The following is a 22878-nucleotide window of genomic DNA, read 5'->3' as shown; positions in this document are numbered from 1 at the left end:
GTTCTCAAGCACACAAAGATGGTGGCAATATTTCATACAAATTTAGTCATTAAACAATAAGCCAGTTTTTAGAGAATTTTCAATTTATTTTAATGAAGACCTATTATGTAATATTCACCTGGGGAACTGTATACCTAGAAAAAATTAGAAAAATACACGACCACAGGTGGAACAACAAAAGGGATATAAATACCATATTTAAAATGATAACTTATTTCTGTGTTTATATACTCAAAATATAGATGAAACCATTCTTCCCTGTTATTTGAACAGAAGAGAAATGTACCTAAAGTTTTATTTTTCCAAGTGGAACTTAATTTTCTAGTTGAAAATACAATTGTTTTCTCAACAAATGTACCAATGGGGGGAGGGATATTGATAGTGGGGGTGTTTGTACACATGACAGAAAGGGAGTATATGGGAACTGTCTGTACTTTCTGTTTAATTTTGCTGTAAACCTAAACCTGCTCTAAAAAAATAAAGTCTATTTAAAAGAGAAAAAAAGTAATTGTTTATTAAGACTCAATAGCTTCCCCAACAATTTAAACCTTTCTTAGTAGGAAATAAAGGCCAGAAAATTTGTACAATATTCTTAATTGATGGAGGCCAGGCATATATGTAACAAACAGCTTTGTATCTCCTGAGACTTTCACTAAGGATCTTCTGTCTCTGACATGAGGAAATGAATTTAGATGGAGCAGTAACCTGATGCTGACTTGCATGAGGTAAATGGGCTGGCTCTGCTAAGAAAGTGAAAGGCTATATTGCAAACTGAGAGTTTTCTGGAAATTTTCTCTTCCCTGAGGTAAAAAGTTTAAAACAATAAAAATATTGTTCTTCAATGGAGGATCTGCCAAAATAGTAGCTTTAGGACTCCTCATTCTAAAATGTTTCTGGCCCAAGTGAATAAATCAGCAACTGAAGACAGAAGGGGTACGTGTGTGATGTGTGTGTGCATGTATGATAGAGATAGAGAAAGAGACAGACAGAGAGAGAGAGAGATTCAGTTTGAAAATTTCAAAGATAAACCTTCTGTAATGGTAGCTATTTTCTTTGAAACTGAGAGTTATCTGGAAGTTTATCCCAAATAATAAAATCACTTATAGGTAAGACATATTTACAGAAAACAAAGATATTGCATAACAATAGGGGCATGATTAAAAAATGGGGGCATTTTTCCTTTAGTGATAGAATCCTCAAGGTTTAGCTAAAGCAGCATAAGGCCATCACACTAAAGTCTGCACTCTCCAAATTCACTTACAGGAATATATGGCTATGTAATTAAGTTCCAACCAATGGAACCAATGAAGCTGACTAAGTGTTTGAAACTTCTGGGTCAAACTCTTTGTATACTAAAGCCTTGCCTTTGTCCCCAGTTCTGGTGAAGTAACCTCTAAATCTTTGGAATTTCCTGAGTGATAGGAGTGTCTTTGTTATCCATTATGGTCACCTCACTCCACACCCAAAAGTTTATGCTAACAAAGTGATGCATGTGGACGCCTAATAGTTTATGCTAAAAAGATGACTCAGGGTAGGGGCCCTAACAGTTTTTTAGGCCAATCATCTCAAGGTAGGGGCTGGCCATGCCAGAAAGACCAATCATGTGATTAGAGGTTTGAGACGTTCAACCACCTGATATCAGCTTGACCTCTGAGGAGGGAAAGAAGGCTGGAGATTGAGTTTAGCCACATAAGCAATGATTCAATCATGCCTATATGATGAGACCCCAATAAAACTATGGACTGGCAATACTCTTTGAGTACTGCCCACGTTGATTTTGGGATAGTAGCATATCCCTGAGGATGAAGGCAGAAGCATCATATTTGGAACCCTCCCAGTCTTTGCCTTATACGTCTCTCCTTTTGGCTGATTCTCAGTCATATCCTTTTGCTGTAATAAAACTGCAATCATAAGTATATGCTTTCCTGAGCTCTAGTGAATTATCAAAATTGAAGGAGTCCCTGGGGATCTCCAAATTTGTAGCTAGCTAGTCTGAAATGAGAGTGGCCCTGGGGATCCCCAGCATGTGGCTGGTGTCTGAAGTAATGGCAGCATTGTGGAAGACTGTTGCCATACCTCCAGTTTGCTTAACTGTGGGTATCCTTAAAGGGATAATACATGCTTCTCCTGCTAGCTGTGGATCTTGTGACCAATCCATAGCATCAGTCCTGAAATTTCTTGGGGCATTTGGTAGACATGAGATAGAAGTCGGAGACTACTCCAGATGGAAAAACAGGATGGAATACACAGAGGACCAGGTCTCGGCTCAGGGAATCCCACCTGGACAGCACTGCCAGTCATAACCAGTTCCATGGACCAGAGAAGGACTTGAAGATGGAAATTCAAAGTGTGAGGCCCAGAACCAAGCTGCACAGGCTCCAGATCAGGGATCTCCTTTCCTTGATATAAAGGCAGTATTGCTCTTTATTTTCAATCTCATCCCGTTAATCATTCATTGTCTTGCAATGTGTGCTGCAGTGAACATCCTTATTTGCTTTTGAGTCCCAGTCTTAGTGTTTCCATTCACAGAGTGGAGACTGCTGAATCTTATGACATGAACATATCAATGAGATTGACATCGGCAAAACAAACCTCCAAAAAAGAATGGACTTACAACCTAATTCCACTCCTAGGTATATAATCAAGAGAGCCAAATGCATATGTTCACACAAAGGTATAAAAGAATGTTCACAGAAGTGTTGTTTATAATAGCCAAAAAGTCATAACAGTGAAAAAGGAAACAATTCAAACATCTATCAGCTGACGAATGGACAGACAAAATGTGGCATATCTATATGATACAATATTATTCAGCAATAAAGGAATAAAATACTGACTCATGTTATATGAGGAATTTTGAAACATTATGCTAAGTGAAACAAAACAGAAGAGGCTGTGTGTTGTATGATTCTATTTGTATGAATTGTCCAAAATATGCAAATGCATATAGACAGAATGTAGATTAGCAGTTGCCAGGAGCTAGTAGAGTGAAGATGGGGATTGGTAGTGACTGCCAATGTGCAGGAAGCTTCATTCTGGGCTGATGAAAAGTCCTGGAATTAGACAATACTGATGGATATACACTTTTAGTAATATACTAAAAACCACTAAAGTACAGTCTTTCAATATCCATGGGGGATTGTTTCCAGGACCCCCTGTGGATATCAAAATCCATGATGCTCAAGTCCCTTATATAAAATATTCTAGTACAGTAATGTGCCACATAATGACATTTTGGTCAACGACAGACCACATATACAATGGTGGCTGGAGCAATAGGCTATATCAGATAGCCTCAGCGTGTGGTAGGTTATATCATCTAAGTTTGTGTAAGCATGCTCTATAATGTTTGTACAATGATGAAATCACCTAACAATGCATATCTCAAAACATACCCCCTCATTAAGTGGCCCATCACTATATTTGCATATAACCTACACATATCCTCTCATACACTTTAAATTATCTCTACTTATAATACCTAATACAATGTAAATACTATGTAAATTGTTATACTGTATTTTTATTTGTATTATTTTTTACTGTTGTATTGTTTTTTATTGTTTTTTTCCTTCAAATATTTTCAATTTGTGATTGGTTGAATCACGAATGTAGAACGTGCAAATGCAGAACTTGCAGATATGGAACCTGCAAATATAGACAGCCAACTGTATACATTTAAAAGGGATGAATTTTATGGAATGTGAATAACTCAATTTAAAAAGAAGTTTGGGCTAATTGGCCTAACAGTATTCTGGAGCCTATATCCCATTCACACATCATGAATTGGTATATTCCCTTCTACTCATAGCATATTTAAAATACCAATACCAGTACACTCACCACAGGTAATTTTTTACCTGTGCTGGACTCTAAAGCAGTGCTTCCAAACCAAGGGCACGATCATTTACAAAGTATCTAAAAAAAAAAAAAAAATCGTGATTAGGAAGTGCTCAATTCCAAAGCCTGAGAATTATTCAAAAACCAAAGACAGAGGGAGGTCAGCATTATTTTAATTACATCATTATTCTGACTACCTCTGCAGTAGGCTTTCCTGAGGTGGAGTTGGAGATAGCATCCCAGAGTAAATGTACTTCACCCACTACTCATGTACTTACATCCTATTGACTGTCTCATGCAGCCTTCATTCAACACCCACTTTGCCATTCCTATATCTTCCACAAAGCCTAGAAAATGTAATATTTTCTTTTCCTGCCCTCTACTAGCTAGAGATTTTCATGGGACACAGTTCTGGGAAGTGAGACATAAGTGGAAGTTGTCAACTCTCCCAGGGTGAAGGAGATGCAAAGGATTACTCAAAGCCCATTTCTTCAGATCAGTGAGAGGCCCGGAAGGGATTAATTCCAGAACCTTCAAGAGAGAAGGAATCCTCAGAAATAACCCCAAATCAGGTTTTCTCTCTGTTTTTATTCTCCAGGCAATAAAGTTACAGAAAAGGAACACAGATGGTTACAAAAAGAACAGTAAGATAATTGTCATGGCAACACTTAGTTCCCCAAGAAATTCAAAGATACAGCCAGAGGCAAGATGTGGAACATCCCCCAACCAACAACCTTGAAGTCTTTAGCTCACATATTAGAGCAAGCATTTTTGCTCTCACAATTTTTTTTATCTACAACAGAGACTTTAGTCCTGGGAAAGTTTTCTGTCTTTCCCAAGCTTAGCATTTCTATGTGTTAGGCCCTGTGAAATACATTTGCTTTATTAATGTTGATATCCTCCACAGAAGTCAGGTCTCCTCTCCTGACAAGAAATATACTTGGCTGGCTGTTAGGACATGAGAGGTTAAAATGAAGAGCATAAAGTCAGTAGTCTCAGCCGAATGTGGATATTGGTGAGGTCAAAGAATTACTTGTTTCAGAGAGCTTGAGAGAATGAGTTGGAAATATGGGAAGAGGTAGTTGGAGAGTGTCGTGCTGTAAATTGTTATGTAGGAGACTGCCATAGGAAATGACAAGTCCTAGGATATGACAAGCCCTAAGATATGGTATTGGGGTACTGGAATAGGATATTGTTATTGTACAGCTGTCTTTTTCTCCTTTCAATTCTGTCAGTGTTTGCTTCATATATTTTGAAGCTCTGACATTTGGTGCATATGTTTATAATTGTTATATCTTCTTGGTGAAGTGAAACTTTCCACAATATATATTGTCCTTCTTTGTCTCATAAGTTTTTGACTTATAGTTTATATGATAGTAGTATTGCCTCCTTTGCTTTCTTTTTGTTACTATTTACATGGCATATCTTTTCCCATACTTTCATTTTCAACCTATGCATCATGGTCCACCCCCTTGTCATTAGATCTAAAGTGAGTCCTTTATGAAAAGCATATAGTTGGGATGCATTTGTTTCAATTATTCCACCAATCCATGTCTTTTGATTGGGTAGTTTGATCCATTTACACTTAATTACACATAGGGAAGGACTTGCTTTTGTCATTTTATTTGTTTTCTGTATATCTCATTGCCTTTTTGCCCCTCATTTCATCCATTGCTGCCTTCCTTTTGGTTTTGTTACTATCTGGTAGTGACACATTTGAATCCCTTCTCATTTCCCTTTGTATAATTTATAGATATTTTCTTCAGGGCTCCAATAGGGGATAAACAACATCCTGAGATTGTAACAACCTATTTTAAACTAATAATGGCAATCACACGCAAAAACTGCACTGCTTTACAGCCCTGCACCCTTTGTTACTGATGTTGTAAATTATATTTTTAAGTATTATATACCCATTAGTTATATTAATGTGTATAATTATTTTTATGCATGTCACTTTTTTGTAGAAAATTAAAAGGACTATAAGGAAAGAGCAATATTTGGCTCTCTGACGATATGCATATTAAACTAGGGTGTTTAAACAGTCATTAAGTGAGAAGGTTGAAATGGAATAACTCCTCAGGGAAAGGTAATCTTCCATCATTTAAGCTTTTCTTGGTATTTCTAAATATTTTCACTAAACTTTTTCTTTTTAATCTTATTTACTGCTTTATACCATACAACCATAAATGATTATGATTACCTTGTTATTAATTTTCTTAAGAAATTTTCAAAGTTATTTTAATGTCTGTGCAATACTTATAACATCAGCATCCTCTGTGGGTTTTTCTATTGTCTGCTTTTGTTTTGATCACTTGGTACACTTACTGGCAAGCCTGATAACTATTGTTAGAAATGTTGGGTGTTATATTTAACATATCATAGAGGCTCTACATGATGTAGTTTTTTTTCTAAAGGGGATTTAAGTTTCTTCTGACAACAGTGGATGGGAAAACCACCTTTATCTAGGTGATGTTGGATCCAATGAGGGTATAAGATACATAGTCTCTCTTCTGTGTTTCTGGGGGCAGGGGGAAAGATAGATAGAAATTAAAACATACTCTCAACATTTCTACTTCTAAAATACCAGCTATGGAGATAAATATAAGAAGATGGATTTTGCTATTCTAGTTTTAATTGCATTGTGGTTCAGAAGAGTGAAAAAACAGGAAACAGACCATATCAGTCAAAGCACAAGCAGAGAAAGAAAAACAGTAATATTTAAGAGATTTACAATAACAAATGATTTATGTGAATTTGGGCTTGCTAAGAAATTTTGAAATCCTAAGATTAGGCACTCACAATGGGCACGCTAGAACTCTCATGCAGGAGTTAAAGATTCTATTAACAAGCAGAATTTCTTCTTCCTTGGAGAAGTCTCAGCTCTGCTGTTAAGGCCTTTGAACTGACTGAGTCAGGCCCAGCCAGATTATCTGGGATAATCTCCCTTACTCAAAGTCAACTGATTATGGCCTTTAATCACACCTACAAAATAACTGCAACAATGCACAGGATACTGTTTGATTGAATATGTGGAGACTATAGCTTAGCCAAGTTGATATATAAAATTGATCATCATGGTCCACCCCTTTGTCAAACCCGCATTTATACATATCTCTTTAAACCACACTTAATCTTTAAATGAATACAACAACAAAGCAATAATTCACTCTAACATGATACGACTACCCTGTGTACAACTAAAAACACATCAAACCTTTTCCCAGAAGAGGATGCAAAGTCCTTGGGTGATTTCACTCTTGTCCTATGACCATGTAACTTAAATACTAAGTATATAAAGTTAACTATTATTTATTCATCTTATTGATAGATGATAAGAAAACAACAGATGGAAGAAAATAAACATTTAGTTAATGTATATACAAACATGTTCAGAACAAAATAAGAATGTTCATAACTATGACAGTAATCGTTTCTGGAACTGATGCAAAAAAAGACTATAAGTGGTATTTACAATTATCATTTTCCATGACTCATTCCATATTCCCTTTGCCCTCAGTGAGCACTCCAGTTTACTGTAGTTCTATTCCTGCTAGGGTGAACTAAATCTTCATTCCTCAAGGACCTCACACATTAATAATCCTGCCTGAATTGTGTTGTATTTTTCCATTTTTAAAATTACAAAACATGGTAATTTTAAGAGACACCCTAAGCAATCTCCTGTATTACAGACATACTCTTGTTTACCTCCACTGTGTCACAGCAACCCAAGTCCCGCACTGGCATCAGGATCAATTACCCCACCCAGCATAATGACCCCTTTCTTTCACTACTGATTGAGAAGCAAGAGGCACAAAGTGCCCAGTTGGAAGTATCAAGTTCCAGCTCAATGGAATCACTGTTGTGTTTCCTGGTGGAAGCATCCATCCCCTTGAATTAAGATTTCTACAGAGCCTAAGTTCACGAGGAGGGGAAGCGAAGTATGTGCTATTGGATCACTTGGTTAATAAGAGAAATCACTCTGATTTCCACCCCTAAATTCCTGGATCTGTGAATCCGGGTCATTGATGAAACAGCACCATATGCTGAGCACTGACATATATCATACAGCATCTGAGAGGACACTGCTCCAGCCACACAAAGTACTGCCACTTACCTAGTAATGTAACTGAGCCTTCATCAGCCGTTCCACCTTCTATCAAGCCAGCTGCTTCACGATGATGGAGAACGTGGTAAGAACAGCACATTACATGAAGATGGGATCACTGCCACATTTCATTTGCTATGAAGTGAATTCCTTATTAGAAGCAATGCTGTGTGGAATAATATGATAGTGGAAACAGCACTATGATAATACACAATTGGTAGTATTGGCAAAAACATTGTGGGCATGTAAGGCAAATCCATATCCAGAATAAGTGTCTATTCTATTAAAAATAAGGCATTGTCCCTTCCATGATGGAAATGGTATAATACAATAAACCTGCCACTAGTAGCTGCATGATCACCTTAGGGAATGGTCCCTTAAATAGGCGTCAGTGTTGGTCTCTGCTGCTGCTGGCAACTGGGCAATCAGCAGTGGCTATGTTCAGGATGGTCTTACTCTGACATGTACACTCAGCATTGGCCACTCAGGGTGGTTTTGCTCTGAAATGTAAATATCTTATCGGTATGTCTAGGGTAGTTGCTACTTCCTGTAAACCAGCCCAATCAGCATCAATGTGCCAATTCAGTACCAGGATCCAGTAATCCCAGGTAAATGGTCTTTTGTGGGAAGGCTGGGAGAAAGATTAACACTATAATTTTTGGCAGTACAGAATGATTCTTAGCCAAGGGAACCTGGCTTTCCCTTTATTTAATAAGTTCTGGGTCTTGAAACTGGCTCCAGTCTGGGTACTGTTTAAGAGGAGGTAAAACACTGTGTTGGTAAATTTAGATTTCTGTTCAGGCAACCTGGAACTATTTCACTTATACACTTATTCAGATCAAATAAGAACTTAGTATGTTTCATTTCTATTTATTTTCTAGGAACATTAAGATCAACAGCCAATGCCATGTATCATGCTATTCTGAATTAATACGTTGGCTTTGCTGTCCATTACAGTATACCTGCTCACCTTGTCCTTGGGATTAAATGTCACTACTTGACCCCTAACACACTAGAATCCCATTATCCCATTGCATTTAGGGATACCAGTTTGATAAAGTTCCCACGGTAATATCTGACCTATAGAGAATAAACCCTGAACTCTTCAGGGATTCTGAAGCTCCCTTAAAAAATTTATTTCTTACAGTCATGTTGAGTGGTGAGTAACTCTGTTCCTCCCAGGGTAGGTGATCACATCTAACATGATAAATCCACTCCAACATTCCAATTTCCCTAAGCCTTTGAACACCTTCCTGCACATTATAAAAAGGCAATTCTGGAATTTTAACTCCATTTTATATAGGCTACCTTTCCATCCATTTTTCATCCAACCAAACAATCAAAATGTTAGACCCCTTCCTAACCATTGAGCCAAAACACTGAGACCAGAATCTGTGTTTAGTGGGTCCATATCAGTATATTTGCCCTTATTCACCTTATCTTATATTCCTCGCACCATTTTATCCCTCATCCCTGATATCCATTCCCAAACATGTCCCCAGATTTGTGTGTGTAAATTAAAAAATCATGAAGGTTTTTTGATGTGTAGAGTATCACCTCAGGGTCATACTTTATAGCTAAGCCTTTGGTACCAGATATGACTTCAGTCTAGGTATAGGTGTAGAAACAGAGAGGTGGGCCAGGGATAGGTCCTGCGGAGAATCAGCAGTGTCTTGCAAGGCACCTACATCAGGGGAGGCCATTACATGATCTTCCAGGTACAAGAAGGCTAATTTCCTCAGACAGGAGTGGAAGGGCTGTTTCCACCAGCAAAGAAGACTTCACAGAATTTAGGGGTTTGATGTCCCCAGCTTCATCTGGGTTCTGCCCTTAAGTCACCATGCCAATTTTCAGGATCCGATTCCTTCTCAATCAAAACACCCTCACTTTAACAGAAGATACCCTGTGAGGCTGGGAATTTAATTTGCATTGTAATTCAGCTACTCACAGGATGAGAATTTGTTTTCAAAAATATCACCTTGCTGCTACAGAAGTACGGGTTTCTTTCAGGGAAGTATTAGGCTTCAGGTCATTATGCCTGAGCTGTGATTTGAGCCCAAGATCTTTTTATTTCCCCTCTCTCTCAAGCAAAGTCAAAGCCACCTGCAAATTCTATTATACTGCTTAGTTTGACTACAATGTTCTAAGGTAGCAAATACACAGTCACATGGAACCTTGCCTTCTATAGGCATTTGATTAGGAGTACCAAGTATGATATTTTGCATGTCTGTATTGCTACAGCATGCCATGGACTTACCTGTGCTGTTTTATAAAGCTGAAAATGGAGTCATGTGGCTTTAAATTGAATAAATTAGACATCCAATTCCAGAAAACCAAGAACTAATTCAAAAACTCATCTTTAAGATTGTGCTCCTCTAGAACCACTCTCAGAACCCACATTCACATCAGTTAAGATTCAGTTAAGATTCAACCAGAGAAAAATAACCAGGAGAAGCTACACATTGAGATTTATTGCAAGGGTTTGGCGATTGTGAGGACTAGGCAAGTTAGCTATCAGTAAGGTAGGCCATCGCAACAGGTAAAGTATTACTCTCAGGCATGCCTGCTATAACAGCTATAATTTGTTTTTGTTTTTGTTTTTTGTGACCGGTAAGGGGATCGCAACCCCTGGCTTGGTGTCGCCCACACCGCGCCCAGCCAGTGTGCGCACCGGCCATCCCTATATAGGATCCGAACCCGCGGCGGGAGTGCCGCTGGGCTCCCAAGTGCTGCACTCTCCCGAGTGCGCGCCACGGGCCGGCCCTAACAGCTATAATTTGTTCTTCCTCAGGGAAACTTCAACTTTGATCTTGTGTGGATTCTACAATGAATTTTAAAATCTCCTCTGAGATGGAAGGCCTTCCCACACTCCTCACATATGTATGGTTTCTCTCCTGTGTGAATTTTGCAATGTACCCTAAATGTTGATCTGGAATGGAAGTTCTTACCACATATATAACATTGGAATGGTTCTCCCCAGTGTGAATTCTCTGATGTTCTGGAAGATATGAAGCATGAATGAAGGCCCTCCCACATTCCTGACAAATATAAGGTTTCTCTCCTGTGTGTAATTTGCAGTGGTCACTAAGTGTTGACCTATGACTGAAGCCTTTGCCACATTCCTCAAATTTGAATAGTTTTTCTACAGAGTGGACTTTCTGATGGGTTTGCAGACATGAGCTATGATTGAATTCCTTATCACACTCATCATGCTTATAGTATTTCTCTCCTATGTGAACTCTCTGATGAAAACAAAGAGCTGAGCTCTAACAGAAGCTTTTTCCACACTTATTACATGTATGAGACTTCTCTCCTGAGTGTAATTGTTGACGATGATCAAAGTCAGAAGACATCACTGAAGCTATTTTTATACTCATTACCCTGGTAAGAAATCCATTTTGTGTGAGTCATAGACAGTTGTACCCAATCTGGCAGAGCAAGTCTGGTTTGAGCAACTGAGAATTATTTATCATGGAGTCTTGATACCTGGTTAATTCACTGGCAATTTGCTGCCAGATTTGCCAGTAGAAACATTCTTCATGTGGTCCTCCTGGAACAGTTTCCATCTTGCTTTGGAACTTTCCTCCTATCAAAACAGAATCAAGAGATGTGGAAAAGTAAAGACTTTGTTCAGAGTTTTCACATTTCACACTCTTAGGATAAGGCATATGACTTTAATGAATCCAGGGAATGTTCAGTTTGAGTTTTCCATTGTGCATAATGGTCTCTGGTTTACAAACCTACAGCAACCAAGAGGTTGGCTGGCAGATTCCTATCCAGTAAGCATAATGAAACTCACTTAGAGCCACACCAAGTCTCATCTGTGAGTTACAAGTTAAAAATCAAAGATTTAATTTTTAAATAACTGATAATATGATACACACTGTTGACCTGTTGCTATTTCTACTGAATTTCAAAAGTCAGTGTTTGTAAAGTTAGATAGGAAATTATGTAGCTAAAAAATTATGTAGATAAAGAAATGAATCAACAGGAACTTTAAAGAAAAGCAATAATATAATTGATACTGTGAATAATTGTGATTTATGTTATACCCACTTATGCAGTACAGAATTTTAAGATTACCCAAAAAAGAGACCCAGTGTTTGTCCTTGGCATCTAAGAAGTGATATGTAGGCCCTTGGAATATCATGCCTGATAAGAGTGTCTTCATTACCCTGGAGACCTTGGATTACACTGGATGTCTACAATATGATTTAAGGTAGGCTAGCCACAACAGAAGAACCAACATGTAATTTAGGGAAGGGCTCTGTGTCATGTGGTATCATTCAACCATGAAACTGAGATTAAGCACATGGAAAATCAATATATAATGGCTGTGTGATGGTATATGAATAAATGTGGATGCTGGGGCATGGGGCTGAACTCCTCTGATTGAAAATACTCTGCATAATGTCACACCTTCAGGCTGGGGAAGTAACACATGGAGTAATCACCCCATGGGGAGAGGACAACAGAAGCTCTGACTCTCAGAATTCCCTGGACACCAAATCATAAGCTCTTTTTTCTTGGCTGATTGTAATTTATATTCTTTCCTCGTAATAAACTGGAACTGTAACTATAAAAGCAATCAATGAGTTCTGTAAGTCTTTGGACCGAATTACTGACTCTGAAGGTACTTTTGGAAACCCCCTGATCTTAGAGTTTGTGTCACATTAAGACAGTCTTGTGTAAGCTCTCTTTCTAAACTTTGTTGTGGCTAAATCTTCATAATACTAAATATCAAACATCTATAAGTGTTTACATCTGCATGTTCAAGTTTTCCTGCAAATTTTGCACGTTTATTTAATCTTATTTTTCTGTGTTGATTATAGACAACGACTAAAATAAGTTATCGGAAATAGAAAGGAATAGGAAACTACAGTTTTGATAGGAATCTGAGAGGTTATACCAGACAAGGGTACGAAAAGGGTGGTGCTCCTGATGAGAAAATCAAAGGTGGCAAGAACCACTTGGGGTGAAAAGAAAGCAGGAGGGCCTATGCACTAGTTTTTCTGAGGCATTTGGACTGTCTACTTGACAACAGTGAGTGGAAAAGCTTTCAGTGTAGATAAACTGACCTTTCACAACAGTTCAAATTGAAGACTGCAGCCCATTACTGAGCTTTGAAATGAACTTGAGGTTTTAAAAAGCATTTAGAAAAAAGAACCAGAATAGAAAAGAAATTATCAGAGCATCACCAAAACAAGAAATGGGTTATTACATGAATGTCCACTAAAGTCATCCATGTAAATTCACCCATGTGAAACATTTGTTCTGGTTATGAAGAAAGTTGAGTTTCTTACTATGGTCTGTACTCAAAAAGTTTGAAGTTTTGTTCAAAAAGATACCAAGTCTTGAATGAAGTAAATTTTTCAAATTGAAAACTAACTTCAGTGGCTGAAATATGAATAAATATTAATAGGTAAGTGAGTACCTCTTGGTGCAGATTGTTGTATATGGTTATATTTAATAAACAGTCACTTTAGAATCAGAGTTTTTGGGGCTAATGGAGATTCTCTCTCAAGATATGTGACTTCTGATAGGGCAGTTTCCTGATTCTTTCCAGGCCATAATGTTCACCAGTTGAAAATAACATACTGGACCTGTGATACTGTGAAATATATATCTGGTCTTCATCTCAGTTTCCTGGCATACAAATCCTAAAATCCTTGGAATCTCCAGAGTAATGTCTTTTTGTATGCTAATGAGTTGATGATAACTGAGGATGGGGGATAGTCGCAGGAAAGGTCAAGGCAAGATTAGAGGGTTAGGACTTTTAGCTCCATACCCCAATCTCCAGAGAAGGGAGAGGGGCTAAAGGTTGAGTTGATCGCCAATGGCCCAATCATTTAATCAATCATGCATTTGTGATTAAACTTCCATAAAAACCCAGAAAGACTAGGTCTGGAGAGCTTCCAGATAGCTGAACATGTGGAGGTCCTTGGGGGGTGGGTGGTGTACACAGGGGAGGCACGGAAGCTCCATGATCCTCCCCCCACACTTTGCCTTGTGCATCTCTTCATCTGTACCTTTTGTAATGTCCTTTATAATAAACCAGTAAATATCATTAATTGTTTCCCTGAATTCTGTGAGCCACCCTACCAAATTATTTGAACCTAAAGAGGGTGTTGTGGAAACCTGATTTATAGCTGGTTGGTCAGAAAAAAAGGATAAAACAACCTGGGGCTTGTGATTGGCACTGGAAGTGGAGGGAGGCAGTCTTATGGGACTAAGCCCTCAACCTATGGGATCTGAAGCTATCTGCAAGGAGATAGTGTCAAAATTGAATTGAAATAGAGGTCACCCAGCTGGTGTTGCTGCAGAATTGAGTGCTTGCTTGCTGTGCTTGCTGGTGGGGAGAAATCCCCACACAAACTTTGATGACGAAAGGTCACATGAATGTTTTGTGTTGTGAGATATAGGAGAAACAAAGATTGTTTTTTCCTATCCTCAAGGCCTCTAAAAATAAAGGGAAATCATGTAAAATCTATATTCTTCAACATTTAATGGCTAAATATGTAGGAAAAAAAGGCATAGAAATATACACCATGTTTTTAAACACTGCTGGACAAAAATACATGCAATATTCAGCTGTGTAACTTGTGTCACTTATCCTCTAGCACAGGGAGGGGAAATCTGCAGACAGCTATGTGAATGTGGACTTTGGAAGAGGCAAATGAGCTGCAGCTGGAAAATCTTTAAGGGAAAGGCAGCTTGAAACCTAGTAACTGTCTGAAACCTCAGGAAATAGAAATTGTTTCCCTTGTGTAGGGAAGCTGTCTCAGAAGTAGACAGAATATTCTTTTTGAAACTTTTATGTATTTCTTCCCAGACAAATATACTCCCCTATGGAAAGGTCTAGGAAAGCCAAAACAAAAGCATCTTATTCAGTATGGTCACAGCCACCATGTTTTGAGGTTTCCCATGTTGGTCAAGTGCACAAACACAAATATGTGTCACCCTAAGGGCAACAAATGTAGGAACTAGATAGGCATCTATCAGAAGACAAAAATATTCTGCAATATCTTCCATTCACTCGTTTGCATATGATTTATTCATGACTCATGGAGACAATGAGGTCCCCACATCTATTAAGTCAACAGATATTTACAAAGACCTGCCATGTATGGGACTATTCTAGGTACGGAGGAGACAGCAATAAACAAAATAGACAAAATTCCTCTGCTCCTGGGGCTTAAACTCCAGTGGGGAAAAAGAGGTGATAAGCAAGTACACAGTATATGTGTGATACACAGTATAAAGCAGGGTAACTAGCACACAGAAAGGATGGTATCTTACACAGGATAGTCAGAGAAGGCCCTTCTCCTGATATTAAAACTCAGCAGAGACCAGAAAGAAACAGGAGAAGGGCCAGGAAACTGTCAGGTGAAAAAGTATTCCAGGCAGAGCGAACAAGTAAAGGACTCTGAGGCAAAAGCTTCTGTAGCAGACAGAGTGATGGTCCCTGAAAGCTGTCCATGTCCAATCCCCGCGACCTATGAACATGTTATATTACACTGCAAAGGATAATAAGGTTGTAGGTGCAATTAAAGTTTCCAATCAGCTGACCATAAAATAGAAGATCATCCTGGACCAAGGAAATCACAATGGTCCTGAAGAGCAGAAGGTGGAGGCAAAAGAAGAGTCAGAGGGGGTTTCTCTGAGAGAGTGGTCAGAGAGATGCAACACTGATGGCTTTGAAGCTGGAGGAAAGCGAACAAGAACCAAGGAATGTGGACAGCCTCTAGACTCTGGTAAACCTAGGAAAAGGTTTCTCCCCTAGAGCACCCAGAAAGGAATGCAGCCTCACACCTTGATCTTTGGTTAGTAAATGCCATGTTGGACTTCAGACAAAAAGAATTAGATAAATTTTTGTTGTTTAATCCAGTAGATCTGTGGTAATTTGTCATGGCAGCAACAGGAAATACAGTATGTCTGGAGAGTCTGAGAAACAGCAGGAAGGACAATATGGCTGGAAAAGATGGAGCAACAGGGAGAAGACAGGGGTTGTGTCAGAGTGGCAGGGGGTTGAAGAGCAAACAACAGAGGACTCTAAAAGCCACTTGAAGTGGTTTTAGCTTTAAGAAAAATAAAAAGCCATAAAGGCTCTTGAAGAGAGGAATGGCCATCTGACATGCATTTCTTAAGCATCACTGTGGCTGCTGCTACATGGGGAAGAGATTTCAGGACAGGAAAAGAGGAAGCAGGACACCCGGCAGGAGGGCTGTTGCCATAATCCCGGGAAGAGGTTTAGCAGGTCAGACCAGGGTGATGGAAACAGGCATGGAGAGAAGTAAAACAGACGGGACAGTCTCCCGCAAGGACTCACAGTTCCTCATTTCTTACCTGAAGTCCCTTCTCTTTGGATAGCTGTCTTCACCACCCAAAATGTCTCTTCCTGCTCTACATGCAATGCATCTCGTTTGAATAGTTGATGCTCTGTGAACACAAAATTGGACACGTGTTTAAAACCAAGAGTATAGGTAAAATTTACTAGCCATGTTGGTTCCTACTGTATACTCTTTAAGTAATTAGAAGAGCTGTTTTTCAAACTTTTTTTCCATGACCTGTTTGAAGAAATATCATGTTCAAGACCCGTGCACCTGGATAAATGTGTATTATTTAAAGTAAGTTTGAATGAATGATTTCTAGCCAATGTCTGCTTCATTAAATCTCCTCCCACTGACCTTCACACCAATCGTGGTCAGAATTTTTGCTGTATTGTGTTCAGTTTTACCAAATGAGCCTGATATTTCCTAGTCTTTTTGTTATTTTTAATTGTGGTGAAATACACATAAAGTTTACCATCTTAATATACTATTGTATGTATGATCACATTTCTTAACCCAAGGTTGAAGGACCCATTTCTAGCCAATGTCTGTTTTCTTTGAATCTCTTCCCACTGGCTCCATATCATTCATGCAGAGTTTTTATAGCAATGTGTTCTGTTCTACCTAAATATCTCTGCTATTTTTAAATCCATTATTATCCCATTAAAATTTGATGGCAGGACTCAATAAATTGGTTTTATAACTAACTAATGGGTCAAGAGTAGAATTTGAAAAAAAAAAAATAAGGCAAAACAGTATACCACCCATTTACAGTTCTTTTACAAAATAAAAACTTGTCTGCTGAGAAAAATCAGAAAAACTGTCTCTATGTCCCACAGATATTAGGAAAGACAGGACTTCACTCAGGCAACCATTTCAGGAGCCCCAAATCCTTTAACACCCAAGGATACAAAGCCACTCCAGGGGGCTCACATTTCATTACAGAGGGAGGCTGTCCTCACCCACTGGAAGCAGGTTACTGAAGTTTTCCAGCATCACATCTTGGTGCAGCTTCCTCTGGGCAGATTGCAGCAGCCCCAGTTCCTCCTCAGTGAAGACCACAACCATGTCCTTGAATGTCACTGTGTACTAAAACATCAAACACATGCAACCTCCATCTTATGACCAAACTTCACCAGGAGAGGAGCAGCACTGAATGAATGGAGAGAACAGGTGGGAAGTTGTTCTGGATTTTGAGGAATTTGGGTCAACTTGTAGATTTCCCACTCCTTTGCCTGTATCTCAATAAAGCCACACGCTGATTGTCCTCAGCCTCACCAAAGTGTGGTGATTTTTTAAAAAGTCCTGTACTTTATCTTTGTGCCGTCATTCAGTCTACTTACAAATAACCCCCTAGAACTCTAAATAATATATCCTGGGCTATGTGTGTTTTACTTTTCCAAGAATCTTGTCACTTGCCCCCGCAACATCTGGCAATTTAGTCTCAACAGTGTTTGACAGCACATAGTCCCCCTCTCCCAAACACGAACCCTGAATGCTATCACGTTTCTTTAACATCTGCCAAACTAGCTTTTGGTAATCTGTGTGGGACAGCTATGCAATTCATCTTCTGTACTCTCAAGGCACACAGCACATCCATTACTTGCAGCATTCAGTGTCATGGTCTGGAGCCAGAGTGCCTCAACATACATCCCAAGGGTCTGCTTCTTCCTAACCATGTGACTTTGGCCAATTTAACCTACGTGCGTTAGTTCAATTTCTACAAAGTGGTTCTTACATGACAGAATTGTTACATGGAGTAATATATTGGGAATATACAGAACAAAGGGACATATAGAACGCTTGGAACAGTGTGTGGCATACACTAAGTGCCTAACAATTATTAGGTATTATTATTATTAATATTATCATTATTCTTATTGATTTCATCCCATTTCTTGGCTGCATAGTCTTCCAGGGAACTGATGACCCCTCAATATATTCATCTGTTCTAAATTATGTACTTTTAATTTTAGATATTTCTCTCATTAAAATGAATTCTGGTAGGACTGGGCACAGACTTCATGAATATGACCCCAAAAGCACGGGTAACCAAAGGAAAAATAAACAAATGGGATTATATCAAATAAAAAGCTTCTGCACAGCAAAATAAACAATTAACAGAGTTAAAAGACAACCAACCGAGTGGGAGAAAATATTTGCAAAATATACATCTGACAAAGGATTAATATCCAGAATATACAAGGAACTCAAACAACTTCACAAGAAAAAAACAAGCAACCCAATTAAAAAATGGGCAAAAGAGCTAAGTAGGCATTTCTCTAAGGAAGATATACAAATGGCCAACAGACATATGAAAAAATGCTTAACATCACTCAGCATCCGGGAAATGCAAATCAAAACCACACTGAGATACCATCTCACCCCAGTTAGGATGGCTAAAATCCAAAAGACTCTGAATGATAAATGCTGGCGAGGTTGTGGAGAAAAAGAAACTCTCATACACTGTTGGTGGGACTGCAAAATGGTGCAGCCTCTATGGAAAATGGTATGGAGGTTCCTCAAACAGTTGCAGATAGATCTACCATACGACCCAGCTATCCCACCATTGGGAATATACCCAGAGGAATGGAAATCATCAAGTCGAAGGTATACCTGTTCCCCAGTGTTCATCGCAGCACTCTTTACAATAGCCAAGAGTTGGAACCAGCCCAAATGTCCATCATCAGATGAGTGGATACGGAAAATGTGGTACATCTACACAATAGAATACTACTCAGCTATAAAAACGAATGAAATACTGCCATTTGCAGCAACATGGAAGGACCTTGAGAGAATTATATTAAGTGAAACAAGTCAGGCATAGAAAGAGAAATATCAAATGTTCTCACTTATTTGTGGGAGCTATAAGTAAATAAATACACAAAAAAACCGGGGGGGGGGCGGGAGAAGGCATAACAATTACAATTCCTTGAAGTTGATACGACAAGCAAACAGATATGAGGTTGTTGGGAGGGAGGGGGGAGAAGGAGGAGGGAGGGAGGTTTCGGTATGGGCCACAATAAAAAAAAAAAAAGAATTCTGAAAAGCACATAATAATTTCAAAAGAAAATTAAATTGTTAAAGAATAAAATGCTTACAACTTTTATTCTATAATGGCTGATTTTTCTCCTAATTTTTTTCCTACTTCTACTGTCAAGATAATACAAGTATCCCTGACTCTTTATAAGGTGGCCAAGGACAAGCTTATCAATTTTTATGTTTGGTAATCTTATTAGGGAGAACAATTTGTTTTTTTATTCTTCCTGATTTGATTATAAAAAAATACTAGTACCCCTTCATAAAATAATTATTAGCCATGTCTAATTCTTTTCAACTTGCCTATTCACGTACTTAACTCATATTCCTATGGAATTTTTTCATTATCCTCTGCATTTATAAAATCTCTGTTATGGATTTTATCTTTCTAGCACATACATTCTAAATCTTTTCATCCCAGGTTGTTATTTTTTTCTGATAATACTGTTAAGGTATTTTTTGTCATAGAGGAATTTAAAGATTTTATATAAAGACCCCAGTAATTGCTGTCCTGTGTGTCCAGAGCCCTGAACATCTTGGTGCATGTGAAGAGGTGCCAGGTCAGGAAGAGAAGAGGTCACCTGGAGGAGGGACCAGGGGAGAAGCAATGCCACCTGTGATCGTCATCACTCAACAGGGCACTCCAGATACCCACACGACAGGGCACAGATCCCTAAATGTCCAACATTTTCTGTCTTTCCTCTGGCCTCTCATTTTCATAATATGGAATGGCTAACATTTCTGATGCTTGGTGTCCTGTGTAAACCTAAACATGTTTCTCATACTTCACATATTTTAATGAAAATGAGATCAAGAACCTTCTCATTCAGTTTTTCTGCAGATTAAATGCACAGACTGAATGCAGTGCATGGCAAATCTAAGTCACTGGACATTTTATTTTATTTTTATTTTTATTTTTTTTCGTGACCGGCGCTCAGCCAGGGAGTGCACCGGTCATTCCTATGTAGGATCTGAACCCGCAGCGGGAGCGTCGCCGCGCTGCTAGCGCAGCACGCTGCCGAGTGCGCCACAGGCTCAGCCCAGTCACTGGACATTTTAAACTAAGGTTATGTATTACCTGGACAAAACCAATTTATACAGAAAGGATTAAAAATAGGCCAGTAAGTAAAAGATATGTGGGGTATGACTCCAGCATAGGAAAGACAGAATCATGTTCTTCCTGGTTGAAAACTTCCAACAACATTTGTGTGGAGCAGCAGTTAGAGAAAAATGTGCTATGCTGTATTTGAATATTCTACCTATAAAACAGCATATATGACACATATCAAATGTACCTTTTTAATAATGAGTTACTAGTACACTAAGGACAAAAAATTGGCAGTTTTTTTTTGAAAATCAATTTTTGGAGAAGGAGGTTGTGTGTAGGAAAACTTTCACTGCACTGTTGCTTATAAAACAGAAAAACTCCTAAACCACCTTAAGATTTATGAGTGGGAAGTAGTAAAAAAAAAAAGGTGTACCAATTCAAGACACATGATGTACCCATAAAAAATTAATGTTATATAATGTTAAATTTTTAAAAGCACAATTAATATTAGATGTATACTATTTTTTTTTTTTTTTTTTTTTTTTTTTGTGATCGGTAAGGGGATCGCAACGCTTGGCATGGTGTTGCCCGCACCACGCTCAGCCAGTGAGCGCACCGGCCATCCCTATATAGGATCTGAGCCCATGGCCTCGGCGCTCCCAGCGCCGCACTCTCCCGAGTGAGGCACAAGATCGGCCCTAGATGTATACTATTATAACACCAAGGTCAAGAGTTTGGATCCCCACATGGTCAGTAGCCAAAGAAACAAAAACAAAAGAAACCTGAAGCCAAATTCTTGGGCTGACCAGTTAGCTCAGTTGGTTAGAGTGCAGCCTTGTAACAAACACCAAGGTCAAGGGTTCAAATCCCAGTACAGGCCAGTTGCCAAAAATATATATATGCCCATTAGATGTATATCATAACTACAAATAAAACTATGAAATGCACATAAAAGGGAGAAAAGAAAAAGTTAGTAAGTCTGCAGGAAAGTTAAAACAGGAGAACTGGTCATTCCTATTAATTTTCTCCTCCTACTGCTGAAATGTAAAGAATAATGATAAAACAAAACGAACAGAAAAAACAAATGCCAAGTAACAGGTCTTCAAATGCAGCATTCTCCTTGAGCCTGGCCAAGAAAGAAAAAATGTGACAAATGGAATAGTGAGATGAAATTTTAACAGCAAGAAAGGCAAGCCGTACTCACCTTGAATGCAGTCATTTTTTTTCTTCCTTCTTCCTGGTAAATATAGAGTCCTAAAACAGGTAGAGTCCTGGGAAGGAAGAACTGTGCCTGGCAGAGTGCCTGGAAAGGCAGAAAAATTACATAAAAGGGTGACCTGGCATGCTGTTCACCTACCTGGACACTTAATGTGAGTGAGCCAATGAGTCCTTTTCTTGAGGTGGCTGCTGCTGCACACAGCATGATGAGCAGATCACGACATCCTGCCCCCCACACATGCCACCATCACCAGTGTTTCCTTGGCTGCCCAGCTAGAATCTCTGACTCTCTTAAGATGGAAATTGAAACAATCCAATGTACTGAGCAAGAATTGGTTCTGGAGCAACTATTTCTAGGTTCAGATCCTAGCTGGGCTTCTCACTAGCTGTGTCACCTTGGACAAATTAGCAATATCTCTTGTCCTCAATTCTGTCATTAGTATAACTGGGAGAAAAACAGTTCCAACTCATGGTAATGTTGAGAGCTGGACAGATCTTTGAATACTATCAGGGTTTCTTATTTTTGTAGCTGTAGTAAAACAGATGATACTCTATAATATGAAACAGTTCTTATGTGATTCCTACCTAAGACATTGTAGGACACCTGGACTTCTGATATGACTGTTTCATTGTGTGAAGGTCTCATAACTTTTGCCTGATCATCTTCCCTAATAATGCGCTACTGTAGCAATAATATTTAAATCATCAACTGTTTTTAAGTTAAGGAATAAAAACAAGTGAATTTTCTCTGTTGTGCTGGAAAGACCTTTAAAAAGCCTTTTTACTCAGCTACAGGTAGTAGAAAAAACACTAGGTTTTTGTTTCTGCTAAGAAACACATGATTCTGGAGGAAAAAACTGTATGATGCAGCCAAACAATTTGGTAGTTTCTTAAAAAGTTAAATATAAAGCTAGCACTCAACACAGCAATTCCACTCATAGGTATCTACCCAGGAGAAATAAAAACTATCTCCATACAAAGACTTCTGCATAAATATTCCTATCAGTGTCATTCATGATAACTCTAAACTGGAAGCAACTAAAATGTTCACCTATAGGAAATGGACAGACAAATCAGGCATATCCACATAATAGAATATTAATTAGCAATAAAAAGGAATGAAATACTGATCTGTACAACGATATGGATGAACTTTGAAAATACATTAAGTGAAAAGAAGCCAGTCACAGAAGACCAGGTATTGCATGATTCCATTTTTTAAAAATGTCCCCAAGAGGCAAATCTATAGTGACAGAAAGTGGTTGCCTAGGGTTGGGGATGTGAATAGTGATTAA

The 22878-nt window shown here is 38.6% G+C and overlaps 1 pseudogene; it reads right to left on the bottom strand.

Moving 5' to 3' along the window:
- Positions 1-10735: 10735 nt before the first annotated feature.
- LOC134387430 (zinc finger protein 234-like) lies at positions 10736-21788 on the bottom strand (annotated as a pseudogene).
- Between the last annotated feature and the right edge of the window lie 1090 nt (positions 21789-22878).

The sequence above is a fragment of the Cynocephalus volans genome, chromosome 10 (assembly GCF_027409185.1).
Source record: "Cynocephalus volans isolate mCynVol1 chromosome 10, mCynVol1.pri, whole genome shotgun sequence".
Taxonomy (NCBI): domain Eukaryota; kingdom Metazoa; phylum Chordata; class Mammalia; order Dermoptera; family Cynocephalidae; genus Cynocephalus; species Cynocephalus volans.
This window is presented reverse-complemented; position numbering and strand designations above follow the sequence as displayed.